We start from the raw sequence: 12,732 nt of genomic DNA on the forward strand, positions 1-12,732 counted from the left end.
AAGTCGTAAGTTTCCATCCACTTAGGCTGGAGTCATTAAAACCTGTTTGTCAACCCCTCCACACATTTCTTGTTAACAAACTATAGTTTTGGCAGTCGGTTAGGACATCTACTTTGTGCATGACACAAGTAATTTTTCCAACAATTGTTTACAGACCGATTATTTCACTTATAATTCAGTGTATCACAAATCCAGTGGGTCAGAAGTTTACATACACTAAGTTGGCTGTGCCTTTAAACAGTTTGGAAAATTCCCGAAAATGATGTCATGGCTTTAGAGGCTTCTGATAGGCTAATTGACATCCTTTGAGTCAATTGGAGGTGTACCTGTAGATGTATTTCAAGGCCTACCTTCAAACTCAGTGCCTCTTTGCTTGACTCCATGGGAAAACCAAAGGAAATCAGCCAAGACCTCAGAAAATAAATTTAGACCTCCACAAATCTGGTTCATCCTTGGGAGCAATTTCCAAACGCCTGAAGGTACCTCGCTCATCTGTAGAAACAATAGTACGCAAGTATAAACACCATGGGACCACGCAGGCGTCATACCGCTCAGGAAGGAGACGCGTTCTGTCTCCTAGAGATGAACGTACTTTGGGTCGAAAAGTGCAAATCCATCCCAGAACTACAGCAAAGGACCTTGTGAAGATGCTGGAGGAAACAGGTACAAAATGGTCTATATCCACAGGCAAACGAGTCCTATATCGAAAAGGGCTCGCAAGCCAAAGAACACATCCCAACCGTGAAGCACAGCATCATGTCGGGGGTGCTTTGCTGCAGGAGGGTCTGGTGCACCACTAGAACACCTGGGAAGGACACTGCAGGGCAAATCAGTTTGCAATTTGAAGTGGTACATATGTGCAACAACCTACTAAATTCATAGTGACAGGTTGCACAAGTAAACAAGGAGCATAGACTATTTCCCTGACCGGGAATCGAACCCAGGCCGCGGCAGTGAGAGCGCCAAATCCTAACCACTAGACCACCAGGGAAGGGTACTAGAGTGCAAATCGGTTCCCAGTGTGAGCTGGTACATATGTGCGATAACCTTCCATATTCATAGTGACAGGTTGCACAAGTAAACATGTAGCAAAAGAGTAGTTCCCTGACTGGGAATCGAACCCAGGCCGCGGCGGTGAGAGCGCCGAATCCTAACCACTAGACCACCAGGGAAGGGTACTTGAGTGCAAATCGGTTCCCAGTGTGAGCTGGTACATATGTGCGATAACCTTCCATATTCATAGTGACAGGTTGCACAAGTAAACATGTAGCAAAAGAGTAGTTCCCTGACCGGGAATCTAACCCGGGCCGCGGCGGTGAGAGCGCCGAATCCTAACCACTAGACCACCAGGGAAGGGTACTAGAGAGAAAATCGGTTCCCAGTGTGAGCTGGCACATACAGTTGAAGTCGTAAGTTTCCATCCACTTAGGCTGGAGTCATTAAAACCTGTTTGTCAACCCCTCCACACATTTCTTGTTAACAAACTATAGTTTTGGCAGTCGGTTAGGACATCTACTTTGTGCATGACACAAGTAATTTTTCCAACAATTGTTTACAGACCGATTATTTCACTTATAATTCAGTGTATCACAAATCCAGTGGGTCAGAAGTTTACATACACTAAGTTGGCTGTGCCTTTAAACAGTTTGGAAAATTCCCGAAAATGATGTCATGGCTTTAGAGGCTTCTGATAGGCTAATTGACATCCTTTGAGTCAATTGGAGGTGTACCTGTAGATGTATTTCAAGGCCTACCTTCAAACTCAGTGCCTCTTTGCATGGGAAAACCAAAGGAAATCAGCCAAGACCTCAGAAAATAAATTTAGACCTCCACAAATCTGGTTCATCCTTGGGAGCAATTTCCAAACGCCTGAAGGTACCTCGCTCATCTGTAGAAACAATAGTACGCAAGTATAAACACCATGGGACCACGCAGGCGTCATACCGCTCAGGAAGGAGACGCGTTCTGTCTCCTAGAGATGAACGTACTTTGGGTCGAAAAGTGCAAATCCATCCCAGAACTACAGCAAAGGACCTTGTGAAGATGCTGGAGGAAACAGGTACAAAATGGTCTATATCCACAGGCAAACGAGTCCTATATCGAAAAGGGCTCGCAAGCCAAAGAACACATCCCAACCGTGAAGCACAGCATCATGTCGGGGGTGCTTTGCTGCAGGAGGGTCTGGTGCACCACTAGAACACCTGGGAAGGGCAAATCAGTTTGCAATTTGAAGTGGTACATATGTGCAACAACCTACTAAATTCATAGTGACAGGTTGCACAAGTAAACAAGGAGCATAGACTATTTCCCTGACCGGGAATCGAACCCAGGCCGCGGCAGTGAGAGCGCCGAATCCTAACCACTAGACCACCAGGGAATGGTACTAGAATGCAAATCGGTTCCCAGTGTGAGCTGGTACATATGTGCGATAACCTTCCATATTCATAGTGACAGGTTGCACAAGTAAACATGTAGCAAAAGAGTAGTTCCCTGACCGGGAATCGAACCCGGGCCGCGGCGGTGAGAGCGCCGAATCCTAACCACTAGACCACCAGGGAAGGGTACTAGAGAGAAAATCGGTTCCCAGTGTGAGCTGGCACATACAGTTGAAGTCGTAAGTTTCCATCCACTTAGGCTGGAGTCATTAAAACCTGTTTGTCAACCCCTCCACACATTTCTTGTTAACAAACTATAGTTTTGGCAGTCGGTTAGGACATCTACTTTGTGCATGACACAAGTAATTTTTCCAACAATTGTTTACAGACCGATTATTTCACTTATAATTCAGTGTATCACAAATCCAGTGGGTCAGAAGTTTACATACACTAAGTTGGCTGTGCCTTTAAACAGTTTGGAAAATTCCCGAAAATGATGTCATGGCTTTAGAGGCTTCTGATAGGCTAATTGACATCCTTTGAGTCAATTGGAGGTGTACCTGTAGATGTATTTCAAGGCCTACCTTCAAACTCAGTGCCTCTTTGCTTGACTCCATGGGAAAACCAAAGGAAATCAGCCAAGACCTCAGAAAAAAAATGTAGACCTCCACAAATCTGGTTCATCCTTGGGAGCAATTTCCAAACGCCTGAAGGTACCTCGCTCATCTGTAGAAACAATAGTACGCAAGTATAAACACCATGGGACCACGCAGGCGTCATACCGCTCAGGAAGGAGACGCGTTCTGTCTCCTAGAGATGAACGTACTTTGGGTCGAAAAGTGCAAATCCATCCCAGAACTACAGCAAAGGACCTTGTGAAGATGCTGGAGGAAACAGGTACAAAATGGTCTATATCCACAGGCAAACGAGTCCTATATCGAAAAGGGCTCGCAAGCCAAAGAACACATCCCAACCGTGAAGCACAGCATCATGTCGGGGGTGCTTTGCTGCAGGAGGGTCTGGTGCACCACTAGAACACCTGGGAAGGACACTGCAAATCAGTTTGCAATTTGAAGTGGTACATATGTGCAACAACCTACTAAATTCATAGTGACAGGTTGCACAAGTAAACATGTAGCAAAAGAGTAGTTCCCTGACCGGGAATCGAACCCGGGCCGCGGCGGTGAGAGCGCCGAATCCTAACCACTAGACCACCAGGGAAGGGTACTAGAGAGAAAATCGGTTCCCAGTGTGAGCTGGCACATACAGTTGAAGTCGTAAGTTTCCATCCACTTAGGCTGGAGTCATTAAAACCTGTTTGTCAACCCCTCCACACATTTCTTGTTAACAAACTATAGTTTTGGCAGTCGGTTAGGACATCTACTTTGTGCATGACACAAGTAATTTTTCCAACAATTGTTTACAGACCGATTATTTCACTTATAATTCAGTGTATCACAAATCCAGTGGGTCAGAAGTTTACATACACTAAGTTGGCTGTGCCTTTAAACAGTTTGGAAAATTCCCGAAAATGATGTCATGGCTTTAGAGGCTTCTGATAGGCTAATTGACATCCTTTGAGTCAATTGGAGGTGTACCTGTAGATGTATTTCAAGGCCTACCTTCAAACTCAGTGCCTCTTTGCTTGACTCCATGGGAAAACCAAAGGAAATCAGCCAAGACCTCAGAAAATAAATTTAGACCTCCACAAATCTGGTTCATCCTTGGGAGCAATTTCCAAACGCCTGAAGGTACCTCGCTCATCTGTAGAAACAATAGTACGCAAGTATAAACACCATGGGACCACGCAGGCGTCATACCGCTCAGGAAGGAGACGCGTTCTGTCTCCTAGAGATGAACGTACTTTGGGTCGAAAAGTGCAAATCCATCCCAGAACTACAGCAAAGGACCTTGTGAAGATGCTGGAGGAAACAGGTACAAAATGGTCTATATCCACAGGCAAACGAGTCCTATATCGAAAAGGGCTCGCAAGCCAAAGAACACATCCCAACCGTGAAGCACAGCATCATGTCGGGGGTGCTTTGCTGCAGGAGGGTCTGGTGCACCACTAGAACACCTGGGAAGGACACTGCAGGGCAAATCAGTTTGCAATTTGAAGTGGTACATATGTGCAACAACCTACTAAATTCATAGTGACAGGTTGCACAAGTAAACAAGGAGCATAGACTATTTCCCTGACCGGGAATCGAACCCAGGCCGCGGCAGTGAGAGCGCCGAATCCTAACCACTAGACCACCAGGGAATGGTACTAGAGTGCAAATCGGTTCCCAGTGTGAGCTGGTACATATGTGCGATAACCTTCCATATTCATAGTGACAGGTTGCACAAGTAAACATGTAGCAAAAGAGTAGTTCCCTGACCGGGAATCGAACCCAGGCCGCGGCGGTGAGAGCGCCGAATCCTAACCACTAGACCACCAGGGAAGGGTACTAGAGAGAAAATCGGTTCCCAGTGTGAGCTGGCACATACAGTTGAAGTCGTAAGTTTCCATCCACTTAGGCTGGAGTCATTAAAACCTGTTTGTCAACCCCTCCACACATTTCTTGTTAACAAACTATAGTTTTGGCAGTCGGTTAGGACATCTACTTTGTGCATGACACAAGTAATTTTTCCAACAATTGTTTACAGACCGATTATTTCACTTATAATTCAGTGTATCACAAATCCAGTGGGTCAGAAGTTTACATACACTAAGTTGGCTGTGCCTTTAAACAGTTTGGAAAATTCCCGAAAATGATGTCATGGCTTTAGAGGCTTCTGATAGGCTAATTGACATCCTTTGAGTCAATTGGAGGTGTACCTGTAGATGTATTTCAAGGCCTACCTTCAAACTCAGTGCCTCTTTGCTTGACTCCATGGGAAAACCAAAGGAAATCAGCCAAGACCTCAGAAAAAAAATGTAGACCTCCACAAATCTGGTTCATCCTTGGGAGCAATTTCCAAACGCCTGAAGGTACCTCGCTCATCTGTAGAAACAATAGTACGCAAGTATAAACACCATGGGACCACGCAGGCGTCATACCGCTCAGGAAGGAGACGCGTTCTGTCTCCTAGAGATGAACGTACTTTGGGTCGAAAAGTGCAAATCCATCCCAGAACTACAGCAAAGGACCTTGTGAAGATACTGGAGGAAACAGGTACAAAATGGTCTATATCCACAGGCAAACGAGTCCTATATCGAAAAGGGCTCGCAAGCCAAAGAACACATCCCAACCGTGAAGCACAGCATCATGTCGGGGGTGCTTTGCTGCAGGAGGGTCTGGTGCACCACTAGAACACCTGGGAAGGACACTGCAGGGCAAATCAGTTTGCAATTTGAAGTGGTACATATGTGCAACAACCTACTAAATTCATAGTGACAGGTTGCACAAGTAAACAAGGAGCATAGACTATTTCCCTGACCGGGAATCGAACCCAGGCCACGGCAGTGAGAGCGCCGAATCCTAACCACTAGACCACCAGGGAAGGGTACTAGAGTGCAAATCGGTTCCCAGTGTGAGCTGGTACATATGTGCGATAACCTTCATATTCATAGTGACAGGTTGCACAAGTAAACATGTAGCAAAAGAGTAGTTCCCTGACCGGGAATCGAACCCGGGCCGCGGCGGTGAGAGCGCCGAATCCTAACCACTAGACCACCAGGGAAGGGTACTAGAGAGAAAATCGGTTCCCAGTGTGAGCTGGCACATACAGTTGAAGTCGTAAGTTTCCATCCACTTAGGCTGGAGTCATTAAAACCTGTTTGTCAACCCCTCCACACATTTCTTGTTAACAAACTATAGTTTTGGCAGTCGGTTAGGACATCTACTTTGTGCATGACACAAGTAATTTTTCCAACAATTGTTTACAGACCGATTATTTCACTTATAATTCAGTGTATCACAAATCCAGTGGGTCAGAAGTTTACATACACTAAGTTGGCTGTGCCTTTAAACAGTTTGGAAAATTCCCGAAAATGATGTCATGGCTTTAGAGGCTTCTGATAGGCTAATTGACATCCTTTGAGTCAATTGGAGGTGTACCTGTAGATGTATTTCAAGGCCTACCTTCAAACTCAGTGCCTCTTTGCTTGACTCCATGGGAAAACCAAAGGAAATCAGCCAAGACCTCAGAAAAAAAATGTAGACCTCCACAAATCTGGTTCATCCTTGGGAGCAATTTCCAAACGCCTGAAGGTACCTCGCTCATCTGTAGAAACAATAGTACGCAAGTATAAACACCATGGGACCACGCAGGCGTCATACCGCTCAGGAAGGAGACGCGTTCTGTCTCCTAGAGATGAACGTACTTTGGGTCGAAAAGTGCAAATCCATCCCAGAACTACAGCAAAGGACCTTGTGAAGATACTGGAGGAAACAGGTACAAAATGGTCTATATCCACAGGCAAACGAGTCCTATATCGAAAAGGGCTCGCAAGCCAAAGAACACATCCCAACCGTGAAGCACAGCATCATGTCGGGGGTGCTTTGCTGCAGGAGGGTCTGGTGCACCACTAGAACACCTGGGAAGGACACTGCAGGGCAAATCAGTTTGCAATTTGAAGTGGTACATATGTGCAACAACCTACTAAATTCATAGTGACAGGTTGCACAAGTAAACAAGGAGCATAGACTATTTCCCTGACCGGGAATCGAACCCAGGCCACGGCAGTGAGAGCGCCGAATCCTAACCACTAGACCACCAGGGAAGGGTACTAGAGTGCAAATCGGTTCCCAGTGTGAGCTGGTACATATGTGCGATAACCTTCATATTCATAGTGACAGGTTGCACAAGTAAACATGTAGCAAAAGAGTAGTTCCCTGACCGGGAATCGAACCCGGGCCGCGGCGGTGAGAGCGCCGAATCCTAACCACTAGACCACCAGGGAAGGGTACTAGAGAGAAAATCGGTTCCCAGTGTGAGCTGGCACATACAGTTGAAGTCGTAAGTTTCCATCCACTTAGGCTGGAGTCATTAAAACCTGTTTGTCAACCCCTCCACACATTTCTTGTTAACAAACTATAGTTTTGGCAGTCGGTTAGGACATCTACTTTGTGCATGACACAAGTAATTTTTCCAACAATTGTTTACAGACCGATTATTTCACTTATAATTCAGTGTATCACAAATCCAGTGGGTCAGAAGTTTACATACACTAAGTTGGCTGTGCCTTTAAACAGTTTGGAAAATTCCCGAAAATGATGTCATGGCTTTAGAGGCTTCTGATAGGCTAATTGACATCCTTTGAGTCAATTGGAGGTGTACCTGTAGATGTATTTCAAGGCCTACCTTCAAACTCAGTGCCTCTTTGCTTGACTCCATGGGAAAACCAAAGGAAATCAGCCAAGACCTCAGAAAAAAAATGTAGACCTCCACAAATCTGGTTCATCCTTGGGAGCAATTTCCAAACGCCTGAAGGTACCTCGCTCATCTGTAGAAACAATAGTACGCAAGTATAAACACCATGGGACCACGCAGGCGTCATACCGCTCAGGAAGGAGACGCGTTCTGTCTCCTAGAGATGAACGTACTTTGGGTCGAAAAGTGCAAATCCATCCCAGAACTACAGCAAAGGACCTTGTGAAGATGCTGGAGGAAACAGGTACAAAATGGTCTATATCCACAGGCAAACGAGTCCTATATCGAAAAGGGCTCGCAAGCCAAAGAACACATCCCAACCGTGAAGCACAGCATCATGTTGGGGGTGCTTTGCTGCAGGAGGGTCTGGTGCACCACTAGAACACCTGGAGGGCAAATCAGTTTGCAATTTGAAGTGGTACATATGTGCAACAACCTACTAAATTCATAGTGACAGGTTGCACAAGTAAACAAGGAGCATAGACTATTTCCCTGACCGGGAATCGAACCCAGGCCGCGGCAGTGAGAGCGCCGAATCCTAACCACTAGACCACCAGGGAAGGGTACTAGAGTGCAAATCGGTTCCCAGTGTGAGCTGGTACATATGTGCGATAACCTTCCATATTCATAGTGACAGGTTGCACAAGTAAACATGTAGCAAAAGAGTAGTTCCCTGACCGGGAATCGAACCCGGGCCGCGGCGGTGAGAGCGCCGAATCCTAACCACTAGACCACCAGGGAAGGGTACTTGAGTGCAAATCGGTTCCCAGTGTGAGCTGGTACATATGTGCGATAACCTTCCATATTCATAGTGACAGGTTGCACAAGTAAACATGTAGCAAAAGAGTAGTTCCCTGACCGGGAATCGAACCCGGGCCGCGGCGGTGAGAGCGCCGAATCCTAACCACTAGACCACCAGGGAAGGGTACTTGAGTGCAAATCGGTTCCCAGTGTGAGCTGGTACATATGTGCGATAACCTTCCATATTCATAGTGACAGGTTGCACAAGTAAACATGTAGCAAAAGAGTAGTTCCCTGACCGGGAATCGAACCCGGGCCGCGGCGGTGAGAGCGCCGAATCCTAACCACTAGATCACCAGGGAAGGGTACTAGAGAGAAAATCGGTTCCCAGTGTGAGCTGGCACATACAGTTGAAGTCGTAAGTTTCCATCCACTTAGGCTGGAGTCATTAAAACCTGTTTGTCAACCCCTCCACACATTTCTTGTTAACAAACTATAGTTTTGGCAGTCGGTTAGGACATCTACTTTGTGCATGACATAAGTAATTTTTCCAACAATTGTTTACAGACCGATTATTTCACTTATAATTCAGTGTATCACAAATCCAGTGGGTCAGAAGTTTACATACACTAAGTTGGCTGTGCCTTTAAACAGTTTGGAAAATTCCCGAAAATGATGTCATGGCTTTAGAGGCTTCTGATAGGCTAATTGACATCCTTTGAGTCAATTGGAGGTGTACCTGTAGATGTATTTCAAGGCCTACCTTCAAACTCAGTGCCTCTTTGCTTGACTCCATGGGAAAACCAAAGGAAATCAGCCAAGACCTCAGAAAAAAAATGTAGACCTCCACAAATCTGGTTCATCCTTGGGAGCAATTTCCAAACGCCTGAAGGTACCTCGCTCATCTGTAGAAACAATAGTACGCAAGTATAAACACCATGGGACCACGCAGGCGTCATACCGCTCAGGAAGGAGACGCGTTCTGTCTCCTAGAGATGAACGTACTTTGGGTCGAAAAGTGCAAATCCATCCCAGAACTACAGCAAAGGACCTTGTGAAGATGCTGGAGGAAACAGGTACAAAATGGTCTATATCCACAGGCAAACGAGTCCTATATCGAAAAGGGCTCGCAAGCCAAAGAACACATCCCAACCGTGAAGCACAGCATCATGTTGGGGGTGCTTTGCTGCAGGAGGGTCTGGTGTACCACTAGAACACCTGGGAAGGACACTGCAGGGCAAATCAGTTTGCAATTTGAAGTGGTACATATGTGCAACAACCTACTAAATTCATAGTGACAGGTTGCACAAGTAAACAAGGAGCATAGACTATTTCCCTGACCGGGAATCGAACCCAGGCCGCGGCAGTGAGAGCGCCAAATCCTAACCACTAGACCACCAGGGAAGGGTACTAGAGTGCAAATCGGTTCCCAGTGTGAGCTGGTACATATGTGCGATAACCTTCCATATTCATAGTGACAGGTTGCACAAGTAAACATGTAGCAAAAGAGTAGTTCCCTGACCGGGAATCGAACCCGGGCCGCGGCGGTGAGAGCGCCGAATCCTAACCACTAGACCACCAGGGAAGGGTACTAGAGAGAAAATCGGTTCCCAGTGTGAGCTGGCACATACAGTTGAAGTCGTAAGTTTCCATCCACTTAGGCTGGAGTCATTAAAACCTGTTTGTCAACCCCTCCACACATTTCTTGTTAACAAACTATAGTTTTGGCAGTCGGTTAGGACATCTACTTTGTGCATGACACAAGTAATTTTTCCAACAATTGTTTACAGACCGATTATTTCACTTATAATTCAGTGTATCACAAATCCAGTGGGTCAGAAGTTTACATACACTAAGTTGGCTGTGCCTTTAAACAGTTTGGAAAATTCCCGAAAATGATGTCATGGCTTTAGAGGCTTCTGATAGGCTAATTGACATCCTTTGAGTCAATTGGAGGTGTACCTGTAGATGTATTTCAAGGCCTACCTTCAAACTCAGTGCCTCTTTGCTTGACTCCATGGGAAAACCAAAGGAAATCAGCCAAGACCTCAGAAAAAAAATGTAGACCTCCACAAATCTGGTTCATCCTTGGGAGCAATTTCCAAACGCCTGAAGGTACCTCGCTCATCTGTAGAAACAATAGTACGCAAGTATAAACACCATGGGACCACGCAGGCGTCATACCGCTCAGGAAGGAGACGCGTTCTGTCTCCTAGAGATGAACGTACTTTGGGTCGAAAAGTGCAAATCCATCCCAGAACTACAGCAAAGGACCTTGTGAAGATGCTGGAGGAAACAGGTACAAAATGGTCTATATCCACAGGCAAACGAGTCCTATATCGAAAAGGGCTCGCAAGCCAAAGAACACATCCCAACCGTGAAGCACAGCATCATGTTGGGGGTGCTTTGTTGCAGGAGGGTCTGGTGCGCCACTAGAACACCTGGGAAGGACACTGCAGGGCAAATCAGTTTGCAATTTGAAGTGGTACATATGTGCAACAACCTACTAAATTCATAGTGACAGGTTGCACAAGTAAACAAGGAGCATAGACTATTTCCCTGACCGGGAATCGAACCCAGGCCGCGGCAGTGAGAGCGCCGAATCCTAACCACTAGACCACCAGGGAAGGGTACTAGAGTGCAAATCGGTTCCCAGTGTGAGCTGGTACATATGTGCGATAACCTTCCATATTCATAGTGACAGGTTGCACAAGTAAACATGTAGCAAAAGAGTAGTTCCCTGACCGGGAATCGAACCCGGGCCGCGGCGGTGAGAGCGCCGAATCCTAACCACTAGACCACCAGGGAAGGGTACTAGAGAGAAAATCGGTTCCCAGTGTGAGCTGGCACATACAGTTGAAGTCGTAAGTTTCCATCCACTTAGGCTGGAGTCATTAAAACCTGTTTGTCAACCCCTCCACACATTTCTTGTTAACAAACTATAGTTTTGGCAGTCGGTTAGGACATCTACTTTGTGCATGACACAAGTAATTTTTCCAACAATTGTTTACAGACCGATTATTTCACTTATAATTCAGTGTATCACAAATCCAGTGGGTCAGAAGTTTACATACACTAAGTTGGCTGTGCCTTTAAACAGTTTGGAAAATTCCCGAAAATGATGTCATGGCTTTAGAGGCTTCTGATAGGCTAATTGACATCCTTTGAGTCAATTGGAGGTGTACCTGTAGATGTATTTCAAGGCCTACCTTCAAACTCAGTGCCTCTTTGCTTGACTCCATGGGAAAACCAAAGGAAATCAGCCAAGACCTCAGAAAAAAAATGTAGACCTCCACAAATCTGGTTCATCCTTGGGAGCAATTTCCAAACGCCTGAAGGTACCTCGCTCATCTGTAGAAACAATAGTACGCAAGTATAAACACCATGGGACCACGCAGGCGTCATACCGCTCAGGAAGGAGACGCGTTCTGTCTCCTAGAGATGAACGTACTTTGGGTCGAAAAGTGCAAATCCATCCCAGAACTACAGCAAAGGACCTTGTGAAGATGCTGGAGGAAACAGGTACAAAATGGTCTATATCCACAGGCAAACGAGTCCTATATCGAAAAGGGCTCGCAAGCCAAAGAACACATCCCAACCGTGAAGCACAGCATCATGTTGGGGGTGCTTTGCTGCAGGAGGGTCTGGTGCACCACTAGAACACCTGGAGGGCAAATCAGTTTGCAATTTGAAGTGGTACATATGTGCAACAACCTACTAAATTCATAGTGACAGGTTGCACAAGTAAACAAGGAGCATAGACTATTTCCCTGACCGGGAATCGAACCCAGGCCGCGGCAGTGAGAGCGCCGAATCCTAACCACTAGACCACCAGGGAAGGGTACTAGAGTGCAAATCGGTTCCCAGTGTGAGCTGGTACATATGTGCGATAACCTTCCATATTCATAGTGACAGGTTGCACAAGTAAACATGTAGCAAAAGAGTAGTTCCCTGACCGGGAATCGAACCCGGGCCGCGGCGGTGAGAGCGCCGAATCCTAACCACTAGACCACCAGGGAAGGGTACTTGAGTGCAAATCGGTTCCCAGTGTGAGCTGGTACATATGTGCGATAACCTTCCATATTCATAGTGACAGGTTGCACAAGTAAACATGTAGCAAAAGAGTAGTTCCCTGACCGGGAATCGAACCCGGGCCGCGGCGGTGAGAGCGCCGAATCCTAACCACTAGACCACCAGGGAAGGGTACTTGAGTGCAAATCGGTTCCCAGTGTGAGCTGGTACATATGTGCGATAACCT

General features: G+C 46.3%; 12 non-coding genes across 12 annotated transcripts; all 12 read right to left on the reverse strand.

The window, feature by feature from the left end:
* Nucleotides 1-1,100: 1,100 nt before the first annotated feature.
* On the reverse strand, nt 1,101-1,172 carry trnae-cuc (transfer RNA glutamic acid (anticodon CUC)). The gene has a single exon. It is a non-coding gene; the product is annotated as a tRNA-Glu (tRNA).
* Nucleotides 1,173-2,486: 1,314 nt separating this feature from the next.
* Nucleotides 2,487-2,558, reverse strand: trnae-cuc (transfer RNA glutamic acid (anticodon CUC)). Its single transcript has one exon. It is a non-coding gene; the product is annotated as a tRNA-Glu (tRNA).
* Nucleotides 2,559-3,524: 966 nt separating this feature from the next.
* On the reverse strand, nt 3,525-3,596 carry trnae-cuc (transfer RNA glutamic acid (anticodon CUC)). Its single transcript has one exon. It is a non-coding gene; the product is annotated as a tRNA-Glu (tRNA).
* Nucleotides 3,597-5,969: 2,373 nt separating this feature from the next.
* Nucleotides 5,970-6,041, reverse strand: trnae-cuc (transfer RNA glutamic acid (anticodon CUC)). The gene has a single exon. It is a non-coding gene; the product is annotated as a tRNA-Glu (tRNA).
* A 1,150-nt stretch (nt 6,042-7,191) lies between these two features.
* trnae-cuc (transfer RNA glutamic acid (anticodon CUC)) lies at nt 7,192-7,263 on the reverse strand. Its single transcript has one exon. It is a non-coding gene; the product is annotated as a tRNA-Glu (tRNA).
* A 1,139-nt stretch (nt 7,264-8,402) lies between these two features.
* Nucleotides 8,403-8,474, reverse strand: trnae-cuc (transfer RNA glutamic acid (anticodon CUC)). The gene has a single exon. It is a non-coding gene; the product is annotated as a tRNA-Glu (tRNA).
* Nucleotides 8,475-8,583: 109 nt separating this feature from the next.
* Nucleotides 8,584-8,655, reverse strand: trnae-cuc (transfer RNA glutamic acid (anticodon CUC)). The gene has a single exon. It is a non-coding gene; the product is annotated as a tRNA-Glu (tRNA).
* Nucleotides 8,656-8,764: 109 nt separating this feature from the next.
* trnae-cuc (transfer RNA glutamic acid (anticodon CUC)) lies at nt 8,765-8,836 on the reverse strand. The gene has a single exon. It is a non-coding gene; the product is annotated as a tRNA-Glu (tRNA).
* A 1,151-nt stretch (nt 8,837-9,987) lies between these two features.
* Nucleotides 9,988-10,059, reverse strand: trnae-cuc (transfer RNA glutamic acid (anticodon CUC)). Its single transcript has one exon. It is a non-coding gene; the product is annotated as a tRNA-Glu (tRNA).
* Nucleotides 10,060-11,210: 1,151 nt separating this feature from the next.
* Nucleotides 11,211-11,282, reverse strand: trnae-cuc (transfer RNA glutamic acid (anticodon CUC)). The gene has a single exon. It is a non-coding gene; the product is annotated as a tRNA-Glu (tRNA).
* A 1,139-nt stretch (nt 11,283-12,421) lies between these two features.
* Nucleotides 12,422-12,493, reverse strand: trnae-cuc (transfer RNA glutamic acid (anticodon CUC)). The gene has a single exon. It is a non-coding gene; the product is annotated as a tRNA-Glu (tRNA).
* A 109-nt stretch (nt 12,494-12,602) lies between these two features.
* trnae-cuc (transfer RNA glutamic acid (anticodon CUC)) lies at nt 12,603-12,674 on the reverse strand. The gene has a single exon. It is a non-coding gene; the product is annotated as a tRNA-Glu (tRNA).
* Nucleotides 12,675-12,732: the final 58 nt, after the last annotated feature.

Source organism: Oncorhynchus mykiss, chromosome 10 (assembly GCF_057628025.1).
Source record: "Oncorhynchus mykiss isolate SJ-2025 chromosome 10, ASM5762802v1, whole genome shotgun sequence".
NCBI lineage: Eukaryota > Metazoa > Chordata > Actinopteri > Salmoniformes > Salmonidae > Oncorhynchus > Oncorhynchus mykiss.